This window comes from Furipterus horrens, unplaced genomic scaffold, assembly GCF_987537825.1.
Source record: "Furipterus horrens unplaced genomic scaffold, mFurHor1.1.pri manual_scaffold_2, whole genome shotgun sequence".
Lineage (NCBI taxonomy): Eukaryota > Metazoa > Chordata > Mammalia > Chiroptera > Furipteridae > Furipterus > Furipterus horrens.
In genome coordinates this window covers 172,079,400-172,106,990 of record NW_028327172.1, presented here as the reverse complement: position 1 = coordinate 172,106,990, position 27,591 = coordinate 172,079,400, and positions in this window count along the sequence as shown.

The window sequence follows — 27,591 nt, the reverse complement described above, 5'->3', positions numbered from 1 at the left end:
CAGAGAGAGACTTTACCTAAAACTGTTGGAGTCTCTGACAGGTTGTGGTCAGACCTGACTGAGAGAGATTTAGTTATTTACGGGGAAGGGGAACAGGCCTCCCAGGGCTTGGTGCTGTAGCACGTGGGCCACATAGAAACTCTTTTAAAAGAGGGAGCTGAGGCAAGATTCAAGACTCAACAGGAACCCCATGCTCTGCGTGGGTGTGAGTGTACACAGGGACCCTGCAAACAAAGAACTCAGAGGAACTGAGTCACACTGAAGGAACTGTGGGACATAATGCAGCACTGCTGTCAAGCAGGGGACTATGCAGAATGGAGAGTTGGGCCGAGTCTCCAGCAAGAGAGCAGCAGGCTGGGGACTAGAAGGCCAGGGGCTGAAAGCCTCAAATTTGCTGCAGCCATGCAGGTGCCCTCAAGACAGGTGAGCACAACCCCCACCTGTGGGATTACAGGCTGTGCAGATCAGTGAGACCAGGCTCGGGAGCCCCATGCTGGGTACATTTCCACAGGGGAAAGGAAAAGCCTTTGAAAGGGCCCTTTACCAGACACTACAAGCTACACTGTTCCTTAGGATCAGGGACAAGAGAGTAGAGACAGGCACAACAAGGCATGTGCAGGGTCCCATCCAGCCTCAGCACCTAGACAGAGCTGCTGTCTGCACCAAGCAGGAAAGAGCTCCCCCTTTTACACAGACTGGCCCATCACAGGAAATGGAGAACTAACTCACCAGAAACCATTCATAATTTGAAGAAATCTGGGACAGACCAAGACGTGAGGTGAGGGGGTGGGGAACACTTCCATCATCTTCCCTGAAGACTACACAGTGCTGCCACAGGGGTGATCCAGGGTTCTCACCCTCCTGATCACACCAGAGGTCCCGTCAGGAGGCAGGCGGAGAAGGTACTGGCAGTCCTCTCAGGTCATTAAATGAACTGCTCCTGGGCCCTGGGCTGATGGAAAACTGGTAGAGCAGAACAGCAGGAACCAGCCAAATCTGAAGCAGACAGTCACAGACTGTGGGTTGCTTATAGTCTCAAAAAGGCTGTGTAGGGCCAGAGTAGGACACTATCTGACATTACAAGAGGTGAATCCAAAAAATAAAACAGTGGTAAACACTGAATTCTACTGAGACAAATTCCACCATGATTTTCTTAAAGATTTGCATTACTTCCTCTCCTACATAGGTTTTTTTTTCTTAATATGTTTTATTGATTATGCTGTTACAGTTGTCCCAATTTCCCTTCCCTCTGCTCCCCTCCACCTGGCGACCCCCCCTCCCTCCAGTTGTCCCCCTTTTTTAGTCCATGTCCATTGGTTGTGCATATAGTTCTTCTCAACTTCTTCCTGTCTACTCCATTCCCTCCTACTATGCTTCTTAATTCCTGTACCATCTCCCTCCCTTACCCACTTACCCCTCCCTGCTGACCTTCCCCCAATATATTCCCCATAACTATAGTTCTTTTTCCACTCTCGTTGCCTATTTAGGTTGCCTAAATTCAATTTCTTAGCTTCTGTTGTTGGTTCTTGTGTTGCAGGTTTCATTTTAGTGTTCATAGTTTTGATCCTCCTTTTTCTAAACCAGTCCCTTTAACATCTCATATAACAGTGGTTTGGATCTAATGAACTCCTTAAGTTTTATTTTGTCCTGGAAGCACTTTCTCTGCCTTTCTATTCTGAATGACAATTTCGCTGGATAGAGTATTCGTGGTTGTAGGTTTTGGATTTTCATTACTTTGAATATTTCTTGCCAGTCCCTTCTTGCCTGCAGGGTCTCCCTTGAGAAGTCAGCTGATAGTCTAATTGGGACCCCTTTGTACATGACTCTTTTCTTCTCTCTTGCTGCTTTTAAGATTCTCTCTTTATCTTTAACTTTTGACATTTTGATTATAATGTTTCTTGGAGTGGTTCTCCCTGGGTCCAGTTTTTCTGGAACTCTCTGTGCTTCCTGGACCTGTAAGTCTATTTCCTTCCCCAAGTTTGGGAAGTTCTGCTTTATTATATTTTCACTTAATTTTTCAATTTCTAGTTCATCTTCTTTGCCCTCTGGCAATCCTATAATTCTTATATTTGATCTCTTATAGCTGTCCCAGAGGTTTCTGATCCTCTTCTCACTTTCCTTGCTTCCTGTTTCCTCTCTCCACACTGGTTGACTGTTTGTTCCTTCTCTATGTTTGGGTTTGTTGATTTGAACTCTGGATTTTATTTCCTCACAATTTGTCTCATATGTGTGTTTGTTCTTTTCAGTGTAAGTGGTTTTCAATCCTTTCTCGTCTTTTTCCAAATCTTTTGTTAATTCTGTAAGCCACCTGATAACAATGGCCCTGAACTGAGCCTCTGACAGGTTTCTTATTTGTTCGTCTGTCAAATTCTTCATCTGTTGCCTGGTGAGCTGCACCACCAGGATTTCTATAGTTGTCTGCCTCATTTTGACAGATTCATTTTGCTTTCTTGGGCCGGCTATAGGGGGCAGTGCCTGTGTACTCATCACAACCCTGCAACCAGCGGCGATCTGCAACCTTTTTCGCAGCTCTGTGGCGCTTTGTCATCACTACCCAGCGACTGGTGGCGATCCGCAACCTATTTCACGGTACTGTGGCGCTTTGTCTGGGGGTGGGAGTCCAAGATGGATTCCTGCCGTTATTCTCCACTAGGAGACCCGGATCCATCCTCCCGCCCTCTGGGCCTCACCATCCGAGGCAATGCGGTGGCTGCTTTTCCCAGCGCTGGGGTCGGGAGCTGTTGTGGCTCAACTGCAGTCAGGATTTCTCTCCCTGCCGCTGTCCCTGGTGCTACTGCAAATAGCACCGCCCACTTTCGTTCTTCTTACCTGCCCGATGAGTGCTGCTGGTTTGTAACTTCATACATTGGGCTTCCATGTAGTTTTATTTTTCTGGAATTTCTAGTTATATTTTGTTTTGAGGTAGTTGTATTCCTTTCTAGTTGTAGAGAAAGACCGAGCATGCCAGTCTAAGCCTCCATCTTGGCCGAAAGTCCTACATAGGTTTTTAACATTCATTTCTTTTCCTTCAAGTTTGTGCCTATTATTTCACTAGTTTTTATATTTTAGTTTATTTCAAATATCATACTTTGGTCCTTTCTTCTTTTACTCCATTTCACCTCCTTCCTTCTTATTCTTATTTTTTGTTTAAAATTTAATTTTTCTCCCTCTATAACTTGTTTCTATTCTGCTCTTACTATTTCTCCCCAACCCTGCCTCTCAAAACCATGTTTCTTGTCACTAGTCATCTCACACTCTTTTTTCCCGTTCTTAAAATACCCTATTCTCTCTTCACCTTTATCAATCTTTGCTTTTGTTTGTTGATATGGTGGTTGTTGTTTCATTTCTTCAATTTTATTTCTAGATCTTCACTATTTTTGTATTTAAAATCTCAAATTTTAACGTTCCCATCTCCTACTCCATTTTGCCTTCTTCCTTCCCTTTTATTTTTTTCATTTTAAATTTTAATTTTTCCCACTCTTAGCCTGGTTTTCACTTCTTTCTCTTAGTATTCTTTCTCTCTATATCCTCTCAGAATCACTTTTCTTACCTGTAGACAGCACATAAACTTTTCTTTCATTCCTTTTTTTCCTTCTTATTCCCATTCCACCTGTGTTAACTTTTTTGCACATTTGTTGTCGATACTGCTGTTGTAGATCTCTTTCTCCAATTTGGTTCCTATTTTTCCACTATATTTTTTCAAATTTTTGTTTAAACTTAATACTATACTCTTCCTTTTTCTTATTTCATTCTTCCTTCTTACCTCCATTTCAAATTTATGATGTAAATTATATTTTCTTTCTTATTTCACCTTGTTTCTATTCCTTATTCCTATTATTTCTCCTCCCTCAACCCTCTCAAAATAACTTTTCTCTCAGTCATCTCATAAACATTTTTCCTTTTTTATAATAGTTTCAACCTCTTTACACCTTTATTAATATTTGCACATTTGCTGTTGATAGCGTGGTTGTTGGTGGAAGTTTTCTTTGTGGGTATAGGTTTTTTTCCTGAGTTGTTTGGTTTTATTCTGACAGCACCTATACAAAAGCATACAAGATATAGTGGGTGGTGTGACTGACTCTCAAGTCAGCCAGTCAGAGGGAAGGACCCACCAAAGAATGACTCTAAAACAACCAAAACCCAATTACAACTAGAGAGCCCGCACAAATAGCATAAAGCACATACCAAGATCATCCAGCTCAGGAGATCAAGGAGACTGCACCACTGAGTCCCACAGGTTTCCTAATACAGAAGTTCACACCACAAAGATAGGGAGTCAAAGCATATCAATTTAATATGCAGAAACAAGCAAGAAGAGTCACCTGAAATGGGGAGACAAAGAAGCAACCCCCAATCAAAAGGAAAAGAGGAATCCTCAGCAAGAATACTAAATGAAATTGAAGCAAGAAAGCTATCAGACATTGAGTTTAAAATAATGATTATAAGAATGTTAAGGGAGCTCAGTGACAACTACAAGGAACTAAGAGAAGCTACAAAAAACTTACTGCAAAGTACACCAGCATGAGAAAGGACGTAGAAACTATCAGTAAGAACCAGAAGGAAATTAAGAATACAACATCTGAAATTAAGAATACATTAGAAGTACTTAAAAGCAGGCTAGATGAAGCAGAGGGTCAAATCAGTGAGCTTGGGGACAAGATATAAAAAACTCCCACACAGAGCAACAAAATGAAACAAGACTCAAAAAGAAGGAAGAGAGTTTAAGGGATCTACAGGAAAACATGAAATGTAACAACATTTGCATTACAGGGATACCAGAAGGAGAAGAGGAGCAAGGGAGAGAAAACCTACTCAAAAAGTAATGACAAAAAGTTTCTCTAACTTGGTGAGGGGGAAAAGTCACACAAATCCAGGAAGCACAGAGGGTCCCAATCAAGATGATCCAAAGAGGCCAAATACAAAACACATTATAATTAAAATGGCAAAATTTAAAGACAAAGAGAGATCTTAAAGGCAGCAAGGGAGAAACAGCTAGCAACATACAAGAGAGCTCCAATAAGGCTATCAGCTGATTTCTCAACAGAAACACTACAAGCCAGAAGGAAGTGGCAAGAAATATTTCAAATAATTAAAAGCAAAAGCCTGCAACCAAGACTACTCTACCCAGTAAGGCTCTCAATTAAAATGGAAGGTGAAATGAGGAGTTTCTCAGACAAAAAGAGCCTAAAAGAATATATCTTCACCAAACCAGCATTGCAAGAGATCATAAAGGGACTACTTTAAGAAGACGAAGAAAAAGAGAGGGAGCGAAGGGGGAGAACACAGGTACACTTCTCCAAGGAGGACATAAAGAGGGCCCATAGACATATAAAAGGATGCTCAACATTACTGGCCTTCAGAGATGCAAATCAAAACCACATTGAGATATTACCTCACACCACTCAGAATGGCCATCATTAACAAATCAACAAACAACAGGTGCTGGTGAGGATGTAGATAAAAGGGAACCCTAGTGCACTACTGGTGGGAGCGCAGACTGGTGCAGCCAATGTGAAAAATATTATGGAATTTCCTCAAAAAAGTAAAAATGGAACTGCCTTTTGACCCAGCAATTCCATTGCTGGGATTATTCCCTAAAATCCTGAAAGACCAATTGAAAAGTATCTATGCACCCCTATGTTCATAGCAGCACCATTTACAATAGCCAAGTGCTGGAAACAGCCTAAGTGTCCATCTATAGATGAGTGGATCAAAAAACTGTGGTACATTTACACAATGGAATACTATGCAGCAGAAAGAAAGAAGGGACTCCTACCACTTGAGACAACATGGATGAAACTGGACAGAATTATGCTTAGCAAAATAAGCCAGGCAATGAAAGACAAATACCATATGATATCACCTAATACAGGAAACTAATGAACAACACAAACAAATGAGCAATACTGAACCAGAGGCATGTAAACAAGGAGCAGACTGACAGTGACTTGGGGGGTGGGGGCAGAGGGAAGAAGAGGAGAAAGAAGGGGAAGGGTCTAGTCAAGGAACTAATATAAATGACCCATGCATATGGACAAGACAGTGGGGATTGACTGTCAGAGAAGGGATGGGCAGGGAAGAGCAATGGGGGAAAAATGGGACAACTGTAATAGAAAAACATTAAAAACATTTTTTTAAAAAAATTCACCATAAAACAAAACTAATTTATAAGTTCATTAAGGTTGTAGGGTAAAGGATCAATATACAAAAATTAACTGGATTTCTATATCTAGCAATGAACAACCCTAAAGTGAAATTAAAAAAACAATTCCATTTATAATAGCATCAAAATAACAAAATTTTGGAATAAATTTTACTAATAAATGTAAAGCTTATGCTCTAAAAACTACAAAATACTGCTGATAGAAACTAATGAACACATAAATAAATGGAAAGACATACCATGTTCATGGATTAGACTTAATATTGTTAAGATATCCAAATTCACCAAATGGAGCTACAGATTCAGTGCAATCCCTGTCAAAATTCCACCTGGCTTTATATTCAGAAAGTGACAAGCCAATCCTAAATTTATATGGAAAATTTAAAGAATGCACTATAGAGGGGGAAGAAAAACTTAAGTGAAAAGAACAATTGGGAGAGCACACATTTCCCAATTTCAAAACTTACTACAAAATAATCAAGTAATCAATTAATCGAACAAGTGTGGGACCAAAACAAGGTTAGACATATAGATCAAAGGAACAGATTGAGAGTTCAGGGGAAATAAAAAAGCTCACAATTACAATCAACAGATTTTTAACAAGGGTACCAATAAATTCAATGAGAAAAAATAGTGTTTTCAATAACACTGCTAAAACAACTGAATATCCACATGAAAAAAAAATGTTGAGATACTTCCTAATGCCATATGCAAAATTAACTCAGAATGTATCATAGATATAAATATAAAAGCTAAAACTATAAAACTTCTAGAAGAAACATGAGAGTAAATATTTGTGAATCTGCATTGCTGAAAATAATAGTTTGACTTCCTGGGCTGGTTGCTGCAGATTGTGGATCAGAGTTCAATTTTTATATATGGTCTGGAAATTATCAATTGGTATATTCAGTCTCTCAGAATCAAACACTAGCTTTGAAATTTCCAGCAATTTACTCAATCTTTCTTAGCCTCCGTGCCTTTATTTGTAAATTTTGATTAATAGTATCCTCTAGTGCATACAATAATTTTTAGCCCATACAAATATTTCCTAACTGAAAAAAATAGATCCAATAGTCCTAATACATCAGCTAATTCTGAGAACTATAATGGACTTGTACAGGAAGAATATACTAAAATAAAAATAAAAGCACTTAGCATAGTGTCTGACTCAAAGGAGACAGATAATTGTTAAGGTTTTTTTTCTTTCTTTTGTTTTTCACTGTAGAATCATCCTTATCACCTCATTTCGGTAGTGTGTATACTAAACAATAATATACCATTGTACTTGGTAAAAAGCATTGCAATGCTATATGAGGGCAAAGAGACACTTTTTCCCTTCCCCTGCATATGGATTTACTAAAGAAACTTACCTGAGGGTAAGCAACAGTCCTGAATCAGTTTCTCCATTCACAGTCTTCCCGCTTCTGCCTTTTTTGGAGATGAGCTGATTGAGCCTAAGATGTTAATGTTTAGTTTAGCATTTGGGCAAAAAAAAGTGTTTATTGTTCTGTTTTGTTTTGTCTTTTTACTAAAGAACATACACAAACAATTGGATGAGCAAGGTCCTTTCTCTATTACAGATTTCATTTGGTACAACTAGTCCTCATCTCTCCTTTCAAGAATAATGTTTATGGAGCATAAGCTTAGATGGTATGAATAGTTTCTTAGTTTCTCTCTTCTCCAAATAAGTATATGCACACCACACCCATGAGATGGCAACAGCTAAAGTGGGAACAGACACAATAATACTAGAGTAAAAAAGAAGTCTTTAAGTCACCCTGGAAGTGCAGGTGGTATACATTCCAAGTCCTACAAGGATGCCCTACAAGGGACCACCCCACTCTCACCCCCAGTATATGGGTCAAAAATTACTTTACTCTTGAATTCCAGATGCTTGTCTATAATCTGGCCAGGAGCTATAAACCCACAGCTATATAAAATTAATTCTGGGATATTTAAGTAAACAGGAGTTATATTTCTTACCTGGGTGTTGGGGTAGCTTTCTAATACAAGAGAAAAATCAGTGTGCTGACTAAGACTCAAAGACTCTAAGTGACATGTGGCAAGCATTCTAGTAAAAGTCATAGAAGTATAATAAAGGAAAAATTTTATAAAAGTTTATTAATTTTAATACTTTCTATTAGCAATCTAAATTTTTGGGAGACTTAGCTTTTTCAGAATACATTTGTGGCATATGAAACTTTTCATTTCACTTTCATTCATTTATTTATTTTTATTTAGTAACCATTTATAAATGTTAATGCATAGCAGATAAAATACTCAGCATTTAAAATTCAGTTTGAATTTTTTAAGTGGACTGATTATCAATGTCCAAAATATGGAACAACATAGCGCTTTTTTAGGATAATCACCTCTACTCTACTTTTAATTAAGACAAACCAACCTATTATATTCCTCATAAATTGTTGACTTATTACTAGCACTACTGGAAGTATATTTTTCTGGGGCAGCTCAGAGAAATTTCTAAAACCATGAAGTTATTATCATCTAAGTCAAAATTTCTTTGAGCTCAGAAGGCCTGCCTGTCCAGTAGAATATAGGCTAAAATTATTAAAACTGGAAGTGACTCTAGAACTAGTCTGGCTCTGGGCAAAAGTCTGACATGAAACAAGTTGCATTTTCCCACAGTTATTTTACATTCCCACTGTGCATATACTGATTCCATGTTTTCTAGCCTTATCACAGATTCATGTATTCATAGAACTTTATGTGAGGGAATACACTCTTAATTGCATCACAAAACACCCACCATGGTAATTCACTCTGTAAGCATATCTAAACAACATCAATTATCACCTCAGTTTAATTGGTTGAGTATTGATAACTTGTATAAACAAGTGATTCATTAGTAAGTTATTACTGGTTGAAGTCAATCATGGTCCAATTAAGACAAACAATATTCTTAAAAATGCAACAATTGCTCACATTTACTAAAGTCATACCATATGCCAGGCACTCTGTGCATGTTTTTATATATTATATGAGTTAATACTCACAATAACTATGACATCTGAGTCACTGTTGTCTTTATACATGAAGTAACTAAGTTACAGAGAGGTTAAGTGAGTTCAATATCCTATAGCTATTAAGTATAAGGTGGGCTTTGAAACTAAGCATCCAATCATACCACCTTTTATTACTTACCATTCAATATTCTCTTTTTATGGGAGTTGTAATAGCTACCAGTATTTTATTTCTTTTTCTAATTTTTAATTTACATAGTATATGAAAGTTTTCACTTGTTCTAGCTAAACATCTAACAATGTCCAATTTAACATAATCTGAGGATGAAATATATCCAAAATACAATCTTTTTGAAAAATATCATGCATATTTGCATTGTACTTTGTACAAAATCCGCACTTGTGTGAACAAAGCAGGAATTTGCTAACATGCAAAGGTTGAATGTTGTGAGTCTCTGAGTTCAGCTGGGGGCATATTTACTGTGGCCCAGTACCAGATGTGAAGTCCAGCCAAGTGTTAGTCATTCAAGTCTCAACCCAGTTGCTTAGTTTACCATGGAGTATGACTACCTGGTTTTGAATTTTTGAAACTAAGTACAGTAGCTGTAAGCACACTTAAATCAGTCCTCTTTATAAAATAAGAGAATCAAAGTAAAAATAGATTTTATAAGGTAAATTTTTTACCGATTAAACTCAACCAAGGAAAGTCATTTTTGAGGGAGACTTTGCACAACCATAGAAAGAATTACAACCAGATCTCAAAAACAAATAACAACCAGAACCATCAGAAAAGCAAGCTATTTGACAGTCCAACAACCAAGGATTTAAAGAAGCCATGTTCACCCAAGTGGGTAGAAGGAGCGGAGTCACAGAAATGGAGTGAAGAGGCAGTGTGGTTTGGACAAGTGTTGGCAGCAGTGGCAGTGGAATGGAGAGTCCCACATTCACATGTGGTGGATAGAAATTGGAAGGGACACCCTGGGAGCGCGCGATCCCAGCCCCAGGCCAGACAGCACGTCCCAGGGTTCCAGCATCTGAAAATTGAGTTATTTGAGGGTTAGAATTGTTATAGGATATGAATTAATAATTGTAGAGGTTTTCCAACAGTATCTCACCTGATCTGGCTTTCTAAAAAGTATACATTCGTACTGCAGATTTTGCAAAGTGCTTTGATGCCTTGACTCCTATTTCTTATTCTCTTTATCAGTTTTCTCAGGGGGTAGGAATAATAGCTGCTTAATAAAGAGAAGAGAAAAATGGCCAGAATATATCATTTATTAAATGAAAAGTACCAAGAACATATATGTGCTTAGCAGTACAGAGATTAGAAGGGCTGGAAATAATTCAGATAGAAATTTCTGTTGCTGATATTACAAATGCAGTGCACCAGCACCTTTTCCAGAGTAAAATCTACTCATGAATATTCTGACATATTATGTTTCCTCTCAACTAACACATTTAAAGCAAAGATGATGTTCACATGCAAATGTGTTAGCCAATCCACTTTACTCACCATGCAAAATATTAACGATATTTTATGATAATCAGCAGCAAATAGTAAGCTCTCCATTCTATTCCACTCAGCAACAACCAATGACCTATACATGTATGGGAAGGATTTCCATTTTAATAGGAAAGTAAAGGGAAATCTAAGGAATAAGAAAGAGGTTTTTAAAAATATTAAACCACAACAACAATACACTTTCTGCACAAAGAAACAAAAACAGTACTAAGTCCCAGGTTCCTCTGTCCTTTGGGTTGCTGAGTCTATCCAATATGGTGGTGGCTAGTGGCCACACAAATCTCCAGCATGGTCCATTGAGTAAAAGAGCACTCAATATTTTTTCCAAGTTCCCTTATTCTAAAGAATTCATCAATCATTCATGGCAGTGTGGTCAAACATGCTGTTGGCTTGACCACAGCCATCTAACATCTCTTACCCCTTCACTCTTGGCTCACCCAGTCCTTGTTCTTGGCCACATCTGAGGTTTTGGTCTGGCTGTTCACACTCAGTGTATAATCCTAGAGAAAAGAGAGGAAAAAATCAAATAAAGATATGGTCAAACCAAGATTATCCTAGTCATTCTGTTCTAGTTCAATAACATATCCACAACCAAAAAGATATTTGGGCCTTGAAGTAATTTTAAATTAGGACTTCAAAAACAAACAATGTGAAAAACAAGTATCCAAATGCATGAATGGGGTCTGCTGCATGGGCAACAGCAGACCCTCCATATCACCCTGCCCAGGCTCTGTAGCTTCAGCTTCACTGGAGAGGACACTCCAGCGTCATCGCAAGATGTCGATTCAACACGGGAGGAGACAGATACTGTGTCACTCCCGAGTCGGACTGCACAACCATTCTCGGCGGTGCAGATAGACTCTTAAGAAGCTACACCATCGTCTCTCGAGACGGACGGCTGCCGACGAAATGCATGAATATGAAACTATCTTTACCTCACTTGATTTTGCAATGTTTCACAAGATAAGAACCATTGTTCTCCTCTCGTTTTCTCCAAGGACCTCACTCCAATGGGAAGAGAACCTTCCATTTAATGTTTATGAATTTCTAATTTAAACACTTGTTGTTTATCTACCTTCAAAGAAACAGTGTTCTGAAAGGTTAAATAATTATAGAATTCCTGAGCACATATTCCTCTCTTGAGGTTCCTTTTCCACTTGGGAAACTCCCTATATGTGATGTAAGACAAAGCCAAAGTATTCTGCTTACCTTCCTCATCCCAAGGCAGCCGACTCCTTCAACTTAGTACATATCTCTGTTAACTCACACATCAAATTGTCCTGTCACCACCGGTTTTTATGTCTGTTCCCCTCACTCGATAGCTGCTGTCTCAAAGGCTGAGACCATATATTACTCATCTTTGTAAACCTCATGTGCAGACATAAAAGATACTCAATAAAAATGGTTGAATGAGTGAATGAATGAAGAAAGTGGTAAACTGTTCAGCATTATGTATCAATGTTCTAATGGATTTCTTAAGCAAAGAATGGGAAAGAGGAGTTATACACCCAGTTCAGAAGCTGAGTGAAATGCAGACTTTGGGTTAGGTTATTCAGTGGAAAGTCAGACTCAGTTCTAATGACTGTAGATATTTTTCCAACCAAGAGAGCAGAAGAGATGCTCAGATAAGTTATCTGATCTTATGGCTCATCTACATCTAGAAAGCATCTCTGAATCTAGAAGGGAGAAATCCTGAGTACTACAAGAAATTGAGTGGTGTTGCAGATTGGGCAGATGACATATTTCAGAAGTTAGAATATTAACTCACATCTGCAAATACTACCAGACAGACTAATATAGTGACCCACAAGAATTTCTCTTTATATGCTAAGTTTCTAATAAGAAAATACATTTGAAGAAGAAAAGAACATAAACTAATAGGGTATTGTGTATTCCTCACAGAGCTTGAATCATTCTCTGCAAACAGGAGGAGTTCATTAATGTTGATTCATCCACTCAGTAATTTCCTGCCTTCCAGGCTTGAAATGCCTGAAAGTGATCACTATCCCCCACTTTTTGTCCAGTGCAAACCAAATCTCTCTACCTCGCTGCATGTCAGGAGAAGGCTATCACACTGGGAAGAGCATTAGCTGACTCAGAGGAAATAGCTAAAGTCATACTCAGGCATGGATTTTTTAAAAATCTTACAAACATAAAGGTTAAAATGTAATTCAGTTTCTCAGTCTTGAAGAAAGGAGCTGTTCAAAAACCTTTCCCCAACTCAGCTGAGACTCATTTGTGAATACTAAAAAATATTCTAGAAGTTTTATCAGACTTTCTTTCTACTCAAGATCACAAATCTTTCCAGATTTGAGAATACTCCTCCCAAACTAAGCTTTAGACTCCTATCAGATACAAGGCCCCCTCAGTGCCAATGTTCTGAGGTCTGATGAAATTCTATTTCCAGTAGAAATCCTAGCACAAGAGTGATCAGGAAAGTATGGCATGATTTTATTTTTAAAAATTCATTATTACACCTCTTAGTATAAGTGCAAGTTTAGAATATGCATGCTTCCAAAGTTTAAGAAATATTCTTAGAGCATATCGGTGTTCTAAGCCTAAAAATATTTCTATAGAATGAGTCTTATGATCATTTTGTTTTGCTTAACAGTTTATGCCATGTAAATAAAAACTTGTAATAAGAACCACATAAGTATGAAAGATCTAAAAGAACCATCATTCAGGTTTAGGTGTAAAAGTGAGGAGTTAGGGTCAGGGAGGTCATGATCATAAGGAGTGTGTGAAGAAATTATGACTATTCCTTGTGGGACAAGAGGGGAATTAACTAGGTCCCTATTTGGAGGATATCTGCATATCAGATAGAACAATCTACAAAGTTAAAAATATACTTCACACACACTTTCAGAAAGGTTTTCAAGGAAGGAATAGTGATTTATCAGATTACTAAAACAAAAAAAAAAATATGTGTCTGCACAAGTGTCACCCAGGGTCCAATCTCCCTTCACCTTCAGACTAGTTGGCCTACAGTATGGGTACATATTCTTGTCTCCCACAGGGAGGTCTGAAGGTTTACTGCTTTATTGCCTACAACTGGATCAAAGAGACCACCCAATTCTGTGGAAAGACTGAACCATTCAGCTGCAGTCTCGGGCTCCATTATCCAATTCAGACTTACAACAAAACTGGTATATTGATTTTTATCTGCATCCTGTGTCTACTTCTCCATTTATTCAGAAGCTACTTCAGAAAGAAACATGGTTATCACTCCCCTAACTCAACCACCAATGATTAAGGGAGGAGGCATGGAAAAAATAGTACTACTAGTGTGTTGTATACCACGAAAGTGAAATGTCATGGAAACCAAGAAAATCAAATTTCAAGAAGGAGGGGTGATTCACAGTCAAGTTAATAGGGACTTCTATTTCAGCCAGGACAACTAATATCCAAGTGAAGGTGCAGGGAGTCAGACCAAAGTTGGTTAGTTGGTTCTTGCTCAATTCTCAGCCAACCAACACATGGTCACTGAATTTCAGCCAAGAAAGAGAATGCAAAAGTAATATTAAAAGGCTCTGATCAACAACTCCAATATGTGGAGGAGTGGGGAGGGTGGTTTTCACCACACCATCACATAAACAATGCTCTGACACCTGCTGTGTGTTCTAAAATTTAACTCAATTCTGAGACCATCTAGGTAACATCAAATCACACAGGTCAAGGGCTCAGTCCTCCAAGATTGCCTCTCCACCTTCAGACAGCAATGGCAAGCCTAGGTTATCACCTGTGCTTGTGACCCATGAGCTATAGATTGGAACGTTCAAGGACTCCCCCATCCTTGGACTTCAAAAGCCAGTCACATGTCCAGGTTGTTATCTATACTTCTGACCAGCTGGCTATACGTCAGAGGGTTTTCATGCCACCCTTCTACTTTGGGTTTGATTACTTTGCTAAAGGGGCTCACAGAACTCAGAGAAACATTTTAGTTACTAGATTACTAGTTTATTATAAAAGAATGTAATAACTCAGTTAACAGCCAGAATGAAGAGATGTATAGAGTAAGGTACGGGAAAGGGGTGCTGATCATCCATGTCCTCTCAGGATGCTTTACCCTCCCAGCACCCCCATGTGTTCACCAACCTAGAAGCTCTCTGAAATCAGTCCTTTGGGGGTTTTATGGAGACTTCATTACTTAGGCATGATTGATTAAGTCACCGGTCATTGGTGATTGATTCAGTCCCCAGTCCCTCTCCCCTCCCTGAAGTTTGATGGATGGGACTAAAAGTTTCAATTCTAATCACGTTTGGTTCCACTGGAAACCAGACCCCATTCTTAGGTGCTTTCTAAAAATTCACCTTATTAATACAACAAAAGACACTTTTATGACACTCATCACTTAGGAAATTACAAGGGTTTTAAGAGCTCTGTTCCAGGAACTGGGATTAAGACCAAATATATATTTCTTGTAAATAACAATATCACCATAGGTGCTCTGAAGTAAGATGACATAAGGAATATAAGATAGGGCCCAAATACAACCATAGGTGTTGGTCAGGGGAATTAGAGGGGTTTCAGTCTATAGATAGAACTGGTCCTGGCCACTTTTTATTTGGCCAATCCAGGCAAGTGTTCTTGTGATTGCTAACTGGGGAACACAATTTTCATTGAGTTAGATCTGATACTTGTTTTTGACTAACATTTGGCATATGAATCCAAAAATTATCTCAGTTTTCCTCTATCATGTCAACTTTTTAAGGTACAGGATACCCTCTCTTTGTCCAAAAAATTGTACAGAATGTACATACAAAGGAAAATAAAGAAAAAAATTACCTGAATATACTGTTTATTTAGAGGTATTTTATTCATATAAAGGCTATATATTGTTACTGGAGTCAAATTGTGTACAAATAGTAAAGTTCTGCTACCAAACATACATACTAAGGTATTTTATCTTTTCAAATGACAGGCTAGGAAATGCCAAAATGAGATACTTGAAACAGTCTCCTTCTGTTGGCAAAGCTTTAACAAATTGCTTCATGAGACCCAGTTTTATGTGCAGAGGTGGGAATATAATGTTCTTCCTGTCAACAAGTGGCTCGTGTAGAATGTTTGGATCACCAGGTTTGAAGTCAGATCTTGGAGGCCAACTCAACTCCACCCAATGCTTCTCATGAGCTCTGCTGTCCCACATACGCAGAAAACAGGGATACTTGGTGTATCTGTGTTGCTGACTTAGAAGGAAGCGGACCATTTTAAGGTCAACACAGATGATCTTATTGTGCTTGTAATATTGCAACAGATTAATGACTCTCTTTATGTCTTTGTATTCTTCACAAAAACAAACTGAATGGCCAATTGGGACTGAACCAAATAAATTGCCATTGTGGAGGAGGACACACTTTAAGTTCTGCTCTCAGCTATTAATTAATAGTCACCATTCAGTTGTATTATAGATTGGAATTCCCAGTTCCTCCATTAAACCATGTATGTTATGACAATACACAAAGCGACCATCACTTCAAAAGTACTGCAGAAATGCACTTTCTCTTGATCAAAAGCAGGATACCTTTGCTCCTTTTTCAAGCAATTTTCTCGTGCAGTCTTGATGTTAGGAGTTCTGAAGCCTTTTTGGATGGTCCCAAATCTCATGCCAAATCAATCAACTCATGCTGATTAAATCCCTTATGAACTGAGTCATCTTCAATTTCAAAATCTTCACCATTGCTGTCACTTAGTTTTTCACCATACTCCTGTTTTTTGAAAGAGAGTAGTTCAATGAAAACTGGCACTGGGGTTTCAGCTGAATGAGGCACTGGGTGTATAGCTGATGGTAGACTAGGATACTCTATTTTACATTTATTTTTCTTGTTATATCCTGATGTTTTTACTATACAAAAGTAACAGTCACTTGAATGATCCCTGTGCTCTCACCGAACCATAGGTATACCAAGTGGTAATTTATCATATTCCTTTCATCCACAGCCATAAACTCTCAACAAACTGCTTGCACACCTTGTGAGGGGCCCAAGACTTATCTTGTTCATCAAGTTTTACTTTAAAAGATGCAAAATAGGCTTGCCTGACAAGTGCACTAATGTTTGTCCTTTGACTGGGAATAGTAAAACTGCTACAGATATAACAAAACAAATCAGGGTTGTTTAGGCACTAATGATGAGAAATAGCAGAGGCAGACATGATCTGAAGGAAAGGAAATAAGTACCTATGTAAATAAAAAATAAATTCTGCTAACTCCTCGTATACAGACAAGAACTCAGACTACACTTTGGAATACGATTCACTATATCGAGTGGCACACAACCACTCACCACATTGTTTCATGTGTAACTGAATAGCCTAGACAAGTATAAACCTATCGCTGGTCTCCAAGGTCATCACTCACCTCTCCCTGCTCGAGGGAAGTTTTCTCTGTGGAAAAAAACTTGATGTGATAAAAGAAAACTAACTGCAGTTTTGAAATCAGCATGCTTATTTAAGTCTAAAACAGCTGAAAAACTGAACTCAGCAGGAATTATGTTAAAAATTGTCCTCCGGTGTAATGGGAGACTTGGGCCCTTGGCAGTGCTTAAGACAGCGGAGAAAGTTAGGGTTGTGTCAATACTACATTGCACACAAACTAGTATAACAAGAAGAGATTAAAATAGATGAGAATGTAGCATTCATATCAAGTTTGGCAAAGTCACTAGGGAGACAGCCTCATGGCCCTTAAGAAAGAACAAGCAAGCAAGCAACAATTAAGTGCTGGATGGATATGAAGGTTTTGTGTAAGCCCAGGACCAGTAGATTTAAATGCAATTACACTATAATTCAGAGGTGAAAATTTTTTAAGTATATTTTATTGATTATGTTGTTACAGTATCTCAATTTTTTCCCCCTCGGCTCCCTTCTGCCCAGTACCCCCTTCCCTCCAGCAATCCCACCCCCCCCCTTAGTTCATGTCCATAGGTTGTGCATATAAGTTCTTTGGCTTCACCTTTTCCTATATTATTCATAACTACCCCACGTCTAGTTTGTACCAACCAATTATGCTTCTTAATTCCTCTACCATTTCCCTATTCCTCCTCCTTCCCCCTCCCAGCTGATAACCCTCCAAATGATCCCCATACCTATGATTCTGTTCCTGTTCCGGTTGTTTGCTTAGTTTACTTTTATTTTTTAGATTCAAATGTTGATAGTTGTGAGTTTCTTGTCATTTTAATGTTCATAATTTTGATCTTCTTTTTCTTAAGTAAGTCCCTTTGATATTTCATATAATATAATTAATAGCTTGGTGATGATGAGATCTTTTAGCTTTATCTTGTCTGGGAAGCACTTCATCTTCACTTCCATTCTAAATGATAGCTTTGCCGGATAGAGTAATCTTGGTTGTAAGTCCTTGCTTTTCAATACCTTGAATACATCTTGCCAGTCCCTTCTTGCCTGCAAAGTTTCTTTTGAGAAATAAGCTGAAAGACTTATAGGCACCCCTTTGTAGGTAACTCTCTGCTTTTTTCTTGCTACTTTTAAGATTCTCTCTTTATCTTTCACCTTTGGCATTTTAATTATGATGTGTCTTGATGTGGTCTGTTTTGGATCTAGCTTGTTTGGGACTCTCTGTGCTTTCTGGACTTGTATCTCTATATCCTTCACCATATTTGGAAAGTTCTCCTTCACTTTTTTCTCACATAAGTTTTCAATTTCTTGCTCTTCCTCTTCTCCTTCTGACACCCTTATTGTTTGGGTGTTTGCACGTTTAAAGTTGTCCCAGAGGTTCCTAAGCCTCCCCTCATTTTTTTCAATTCTTGTTTCCTCATTTTTTACTGGTTGACTGTTGTTTTCCTCCTTATGTTCCAAACCATTAATTTGAACCCCAGTTTCCTTCCTTTCACCATTGTTTTTTTGTGGATTTTCCTTCGTTTCATTTAGCATAGCCTTCACTTCTTCCCTTATGCATTTGCCTTACTCAAGCATATCTGTCAAGCCTGTGAGCATCTTTATCACCAGTGTTTTGAACTCTGCATCTGTTTGGTTGGCTATCTTCTTGTTTGTTAGGTTGGTTATCTCCTCATTGCTTAGTTCTCCCACTGGAACCTTGATTGGTTCCCCTTTGTAAGGAGCAGAGCCTTAGGTGACCTGTTTCACCACATTGTGGCACTGTATGTGGGGGAGGGGCCTGAGAGGGAACATTGCCACTTGCTCATCACTCACCCATTTTCCAGGCACTTCTCCCACTTTTGTATGGGACTGATGCCTCTCTAGTTGTTGCCCTGGCTGTCGTTCCCAGAGTGGGTGGGTTGTGGATGTTCTAGGACTGTGGGGGCCCTTTCAACAAGCAGTTTCTTCCTCCACTGCAATCCCCACTGGTTTGCACAGTCAGAAGCAATGAGGCTTTATTTTCCCCAGTACTGGGACTGTGAGCTGCACAGTCTGGTCTGCTGCTGAGAGCAGTCCCCAGGTTTCTCTCCCGACTTCTTAAAACGTGTGACTGGACTTTCCACCAGTCTGCTGCTGCTGCCGTCACCACCACACTGTGTCCTCTCCACCCCAGCTCCGTCCCTCCTACCTGTCTGGATAAGTGTTTCTCCTTTATATCTTTGTCTGTTGGAGTTCCATGCAGTTTGATTTTCTGGAACTTCTGGTTATCTTTAGTTTTGAGGTAGTTGTATTTCTTCTTAGTTGTGGAGGGAGATGCAGCAAGTCTGTCTAAGCCTCCATCTTGGCCAGAAGTCCCAAAGGTGAAATTTTAAAAGATAAAATTATATAAATCTTTGTCATGCAGATGAACTGAACCTGGAGAATTCTTAGAAAAAAAATCTCAGTTCAAAAATAGAGAAAGTGCTTTAAACTTTTGAAGACATCTGAACAAATGGCATTTCATTAACAGCTGCTCTTTCAAATTTCCAATAAAATTATAAAGGTATAATTTGCACCAGTAAAATGCAAAAATAAAATTTAAAAAATACATCAAACCAGAAGTTGGGATACATTTCTAACTACAAGGCTGGTGTATAAAGGTTGAGAAATACAGTCGTAATGTATGAATGCTTCACAGGCTCAAGGAGTGGAGATTGGCTGTCCCAGAATTGTTTGAAGGAAACTTTAACCAGCTTACATTGCTCTACCAAACTCCATCATCACCATCATTTACCAACCAATCACAAGTCAGATGCTGGGTTTGTTCCAAACAGAAAAAACAAAAAGGCACAACCTTATTGTATTAAAATTACACTAGTGGGGCATTTGGTTTCTATTCTTTTTCCTTTCCATGTTCGTTCAGTATCACATTCAGAGACTGAACACCTGGCCTTATTGGCTAGAGACAGATGAAATGATGGGTGGTGCCACTCTGCAACTTGTAGTCCCCACGTGAAGAGCACAGCAGCCTGGGGGAAGACTAGAAGAGTACTCAAAGCTGTGGGCTATGGTATTTTACATACTCTATCTACTCACAGATTCAGAGAACTATAACTAGAGCTCAAAAGCTTGTATATCTCAGTCTTGGATCTTCAGTAAAAAAGAAATGGCCTAGAAACCATGCTCATTAACCCAGGCAGAAGGCCATTCTGAAATACTTACAAACTCTGTGTTTTGACAAATACTGAGCGTGAGGACAATGGAATCTAGTCAGTCTTCCTCACCCCAGATGCCCAGGTGTGGCCTGTTTGAGATAACATAAGATTCACATGCACAGCGCACTTGCAGTTATATAAGCATTGATGTCATATTTTGGCTAGTAGCCAGCTTTGTCTATGTATAATATAAAAGGGGCAGTGAGAGGGGGTGCAGGGAGCACAGCCAGTGGCCAGCTGGTAGTCCAGCACAAGCCCAAGGGTGGAGGGCAGGTGTGAATGCTGTAATGTCTGCAATAAAGGAACTGTCAGAGATTCCAAACTTGCCTTGCATATTCTTCTAATTGCCAGACAAAGGAGAAAAAGCACTGGGATTCCCTGACACTAAGTCTGTATAAAATTCTTGTTCACAGACTATTAAGGGTGAGTGTACAGAAAATAATCTACCCTGGATTGAAAATCAGGTAAGAAGGTTCAGAGCAAAAATGTTATTTTTAAGAATAACTTGCTTTAAAATGCAGAAAACAAGCTAGCTACTTCATATTTACCTAAGAAAGAGGAAAGCATGCTTTCAAAAACAATAGGAATTGCTTATATAAAAAAAATCAATATGCAAAGAAGAGATCATTGGCTAAGATGCTAAGATAGAAATGGAGATGTAAAAAAGGTAGATGATATAAAGAAATTTCACAAGAAAATAAAGGTACACTCAATAATTAAAATTGTTATGAGAGTGATGGAAGAGTGAAAATTATATATGTTAAAACTCAAGTGTAACATGGAATAAAGCTTATAAAGTACTCTCAGAACACAGATGACAAAGGTGAAGGGTAAAAGTTACCTGAGAGAAAAGGTGAGAGATATGGAAGAAGGGGAGCAAAAAAAACAACTGGAGAGGTACCACTAAGTCCTGAAGAAGACCCCAGAAATTAATGAAATAGAATAATTAAAGTTATTATTGGTTAAAATAGAAAAAAGGCCAGGCTAAAGAAGCTCTTCATTTACCAGTCAAAACTGAATAGCAGAAAGTGACCTATCTCTAGACAAATGTTGGCAAAAGAGTTTATGTAAAATCTCTCTCTCTCTCTCTCTCTCTCTCTCTCTCTCTCTCACACACACACACAGAAAGCAACAAAATTAATCTCAACCTAAACTTTGTAACACTATGTCTCCTTAATAAAACTTTAGAAGACAATAAAGCTGTTTTCTGTAGAGCTACAAAGATTTATTCAGGTAAGATATCAATGTAGAGCCTATAGAAAAAATGTTTTCTTGTAACTTCATAAATGGACCAGATATGTACCCTTTTGAAATAAATTACTCAAAGATGTACTTCCAGTTAATCAAGAGATAAAGAATTGCAAAGTAGGGAATTCATGTTACCAAGGGCAGGTGGTGAACAATAAACTTTTAGTCATAAAGTTAATTTGAAATAGCTGTATTGTAGTTAAGATGTTTACATAATGAATTAAAATGTGAAATAATATTTTAAAAGATAATATGAAAAATAAAATATTAGATTATTAATAATAATCTAGATTTATATTTAGTTTTTTTTAACAATGACCAAGAAATAGAAAAGAAAGTAGAAAGAGAGATAGATGGAATTAGTAGATCCCTTGTCTTACAGAACTGTTTTCACTTATATATTTAGAAAACTGCAAATTTAATTATATTTTATAGTGACAATGGAGAGAAATACAAGTGGACATATTTTACATCACTCAAAAATAAAGAAGCAAACAATTGTTCCTACATAAAATGACCAAAAAGTTGACAATCAGAAAGGCAATATAAAAAAGGGAAAGCAGCAACCACAAAGAGAAAAAAATTTAAACTATAACTTGTAATAATAAACATTAATATAATAATATAAAGAGCTTAAACTCCTAGGTAAATGACATAGAGTTTGAGAGAAAAAGATAAAATCTATAAGAAACATATGCATCTCAAGTGATACTCACTGGTTAAAATATGTGTATCATTACCAAGTGAAAAAGAAGCCATGCAGAAAGCAGAACTATAAATATGGAAAATGAAATTGATGAACAAAACAAAACTAATTTTAATTAGGTATTTAAATCTTTCATTCTTATTTTTCTGTGGATTATACAGAAAAACTAGATTAGGCAATATTTACAACCACAAAGGATTTTAATAAGTGATAATGCCTGATTCAAATATGATCAGAATCAATTTTATATCCTACAAACAAAATTATATTTCTTTTGCAAACATCCAGAGAACATCTAGGTACTTGGCCAGAAATTTCACCTAAATTCAAAAGAGTAAAAAATACATTGGTTTTACTGTGTCATTGTTTTATACATATGAGTTCTGTCCAGAAAGTAACCAGCTGTGTACTATGAAAAATAAAGACATTTATTGAAGAAGATACAAAACATAAAATCATTGTACATAGAACAATTATGCCTCAGTCCCCATCAAAGTAGGCATGCACTTTGGGACCTCTCAGAGTTTTCTCAATTGCTGTCAGCTGCCCCATCATATTTTCCTGAATCTCATCAATAGTCTGAAATCTCCTCCCTTTCAAAAGTGATTTTAGTTTTCGGAAAAGTCAGAAGTCACAGGGTGCCAAATCTGGGCTGTAGGGCACTGAGTCACCTGGGTGATCTGATCTTTCATCAAGAAACTCTGCACAAGATGTGATGTATGAGTGGGTGCATTGTCATGATGAAGCTGCCAATCACCAGTTGCCCAAGGCTGCAACCTTCTGAATCATCCAAATAGTTTCCATGGAGGAATGTTCCAGCATAATGCAAAATTTGATGTAGATTCATTGTTCTACTCACTCAGTCGTTGTGAATGTGACAGGCACAGTACACCTGTTCACACAATGGCATCTATCACCCCCACTGACTAGTACAGTAAAATCATCATTGTTCATGCATGTGCATTTCAGTCCACTCTCCTTAGCTGCCAGGTTACACTGATGTCATGAAAATCATTTTCATTACATTAACAGTGGCTGGACTTTTTCCAGACAGACTGTATATATTTATTCTTAGATATATTTTATTGTCTTTTTCCATTACCATTTATTCCCCTTATATCACCCTCCCCCTGCAATCACCACACTGTTGTTCATGCCCATGAGTCCCTTTTTCTTTTTGCTCAATCCTTCCACCCCCTAACCTATTCTGAGAGCTGTCAGCCTTCTCCCTATGAGTCTCTCTATTTTGCTTTTTAATTAAAAAAATGAATTAATTAAAATCTTACATATAAATCTAACCAGATAAGAATAGAATCTGTATGCTGAAAACCACAAAACCTGATGAAAGAGATTAGAGATCTCTGTTGTGGACTGAATATCTTAGCATATAACACATTAATAAATAATAAAGATGTCAGTTTTCCCCTAATTGATCTATAGGTTCAATGCAATTCTATCATAAACTTTATCTTAATGTTTACATGAAAAGGTAAAGGAACTAAAATAGCCCAAACATTTTGAAAATGAGTGAAGTGGGAGAAATTATACCACTTGATTTTAAGACTTACTTACACAGCTACATTCATTAAAACAAGTAAGACAATTAAGAGGAGGGAAAAGTGTCAAGAGGTGAAGTCTAGAGTGTCAGCCATCATGCCTCAGGCAGAGGCATTAAAGAGCTTTCACTGCTGCCTTGGCCTCTAGTAACTCCTGTCATCTGCCAAAGAAATATCAGGCTCTGGGGAGCCACTGGTCCCAGAATGAGGGGCAGATGGGTGCCACAGAGCCAAACCCACCCACAGCCTACAGGAGAGATGCCAGGGTTCACCTGCAGACCTGCCAAGGAGAAAATCAAATGTATATTGTTGAGATACAGATAATTTTGAGGCTGCTTGTATGCAGCCATATTGCAGTGGAAACCTGACTAAATTAAAACATAGCCAGGGACATGACCACATAGCAATCCTTGCCAAGAATGTTGGATTTTATTCTAAATTAGGCACATGATACAGCTTACATTATACGAGTATAATTCTGTTGTTGGATGGAGGACAGGTTAGGGTGATAGAAGTAAAACATGAAGACCATTTAAGAATTTAATAAGTTAAATCAAGCATAATATGTGGGTGACTTAGTCCAAGGTGGGAGTGGGGAAGATAGTCAGAAATGGTCAAATTCTGGATAAAGCTTGAAATACAGAGGCAGCAGGATTTGCTAATGGATTAGATGCAGACTGTGAGAGAAAAGGTTTAGCCACCATGGCAAGCTCGCAGGAAGAGCAACAGTTTTGTTTTAGACATTTTATTCTGGTTTAATGGCCAAAAACTATGAAATTTAATTTGCTAACTGAAGAAGTAAAAATAAAGGAAATAATAAAATTTTTTAAAAATACAGTTCTACCAAACCGGATGAAACTCATGAAAGATGTTTATCAAGTTTAGTATAAACTGATTTAAAGAAATTTAGAAGAGGCAGGAGGTCTTAAAGCCTCTCTAACTGTAGAAGTAATTTATTTATGAGGACTTATGTAATTTAATAAAATGACCCTAGAATGAATGAATATTGTCATCATTACAGTAAAACAAAAACATTTCTGGGGAACATCATTTATTCATGAGTCTATTCTAATTTGTGTCAAATTAACAGTGGGAACTATGATAAAAATTCAAAAGCATTGTGAAGATATACTGGCATTTTTTTTACTAGACAGAAAGAGCCAGAAACCACTGTATGTATTTCTGCTTATCAAACCAGTTGATACACTATCTCCCTGTAGGATTGAGTGAGACATGTCTGGATTCTCTCTAGGAATTCTAAGACTGTCTTTTTTTTCTTTTAAGTGAAAACATTTCGAAGAGAACTGTTGAATGTCAAAAGGGCAAGAGTGTGACCAACTCTACAAAAATATCTATTGCAAACAATGGGAATATATTTGTAATAAACCACAATTTCTGCAAATCCATAGCTATAATCCCAAAACAGTACATGACTCCAGTGCCTCAGCATCAGCCAATTAACAAAGAAGAATATTCTGGAAAAAAATAAGACATAAAATTTTAATCTGTGGTCCATGGGGAATCAGTACCAAAAAGAAAAATACTTTTCCCTTTATGTTACTTTGAAAATTGTTTTGTTTATAAAAAGTTTTAAAGTATACTACACTACTAAGATAATGTTTACTCCAAACATGTATAAGGTGGCAGAGGATGCTACTATCCATGACAAGATAATGATTTTGCAGAGAGGTGAGCAGATCAGTTTAGTAGCCAGACTACCTGGATCGTTCTGCTGGCCCGACCTTTACTATCTGTGTGATTTCTATCTGGGAACTCATAAAATAATAGTTACCATTGTTATTGTGATGATAATGATTGGGCCTAGTTAAAAATGGAAGGAAAGAAAAAGGGAAGGAAGGAAGGAAGAAAAGAACAGAAGGGAGGAAAATTTATACTTCAGCACCTAACTTGATGAAACATAAAACTTTAGTGGTCCTACATGCCAAGGTTCTTAGCAATGGTGGTACTTAGTCATTTAAAGTAAATGATTCTTTATTAACTTCATCCTGAAAATTCGTAGAGTGCATTTTCATCATGAAGAGAAGGCTCAATTTGAAAAGGTTACTGTTTTAATGCAACATTGATTTTCCTCAACACCCAAAACTTGTCTTGAAGTAACTTACAAGATTACCAATCACACTGACAAGGAAAGCAGCCCAGCATTAGTGACTGTGTTGGCACATCTGCCATACAAATTGTTGAGCTAATTTGTAAACAAAGAATTAAAATCAAAAGTTTGTCACTATAAAATTCTATTATTCAGTATAAAATCACTGGCATTTCTTCCAGTGTTTTGAATCAAATCATGGTGGAAAAAATATTTTTATTCAGCACTCAACCAGATAAAACTACTTACATCTGGTAAGAATAAATGAGCTCTTGTAAGAAATCTTATTTTGTGAGCCCCTTTTAGAAACTCCAAGGGCTTGTCAACATAGTTTTTTTGCCAAGAAACACTTCAACTGAGAGAAAATTCTGGTATTTCATACAAAATGGAGCACCTGTGATCCTTGGAAATACATCTAGTTTGCTGCTTTGGTGAAGAGAGAAGCAACCCATCTCACAGGAATGAATTGCCATACAGATTGGCTTGCATTAGTATCAAAGACTCAGCCAATACACTGACTGAAAGAAGTCCTTTCTGTGGCTGTGAAAGTGGTCAGCTTCATCAGATGCAAAACTTTGAATCACCACTTCTTCAAGAAATTGGGTCAAAAAATAGGATAAGCTTATATTTTTTTCTACTATATGGATACGCATTGGCATTCTAGGGAACAAAGTCAGTGCATGCGATTCAAGTTTGAGAAAGAAAAATAAAGGCCCACTCAGAACATTTTGAAAGGGAGATATTCATTCATTGCTTGGCTTACTTGGCAAGTATTTTTGGCCTTGTGCATGAGGTAAATTCTCTGTTCCAGGGCCCTGCTGCAGAAAACTCTTGAGCAATTTTTAGCCACGATGCTCAAGGAAGTGCTTCACAGGATGAAGTGGAGACCGACATTGTCGATTTCTCAGCATATAGAGCTGGAGACCCTGCACTGTTTCTGAGGGTTTCTTCGGCTTCTTGGACCTCAATGTTGAAATCGATATTTGTAATCCAATCCTTGCTAACATGGCATGTAAATTTTATTAAAGAAAGTCCTATGGCTTTGAGAACAAAATTAATGGAGTGACCAAACTCAACATGAGGTGCCTTATTCAGTTGTCATGTTCCAACATCAGTTTACTCTAATCAAGCTAAGCAAAACTTAGGAGTTTTGATTCTGCCACATTTTATATACATCTATAAGTCAGGAATTTCAGAAATTTTAGCTTTAAAAAAACACAAATATTCATAGTCAATTCAAAGTCAAAGATGACATACAGTGTTATGTCAAAATCCACTCCATTAAACTAAACACCATCAGCCTCATTTTGAAGATATACTATTAAATATAAGATTTACTCTTTGGCCCTGGCTGGTGTGACTCAGTGGAGTGAGTGCTGGCCTGTGAACCAAAGCATTGCTGATTCAATTCCCAGTCAGGGCACATGCCTGGGTTGCAGGTCAGGTCCCTAGTTGGGGGCCTCTGAGAGGCAACCAAACATTGATGTTTCTCTCTCTCTCTCTCTTGCCCTTCCTTCCCCTCTCTCTAAATATAAATAAAATTTTTTTAAATTTACTCTTTGGTTTTATTTGCACAATTTAAATTTATTTTCATGTTTTCCACTCAGAGCTCATCAATTTTTGTATAGTGTCCCTAAATACCCAGATAAACATATACTCATACAAAGCTAATGGTTTACTTTGTTACTTGACCTTATGTACATAACAAAATAATCCAGAAAAAAAGTTATGTCTTTTTAGATTCTGTGTCTGGGATGTAAAAGAAAGTTGAAAACCAAAATGAT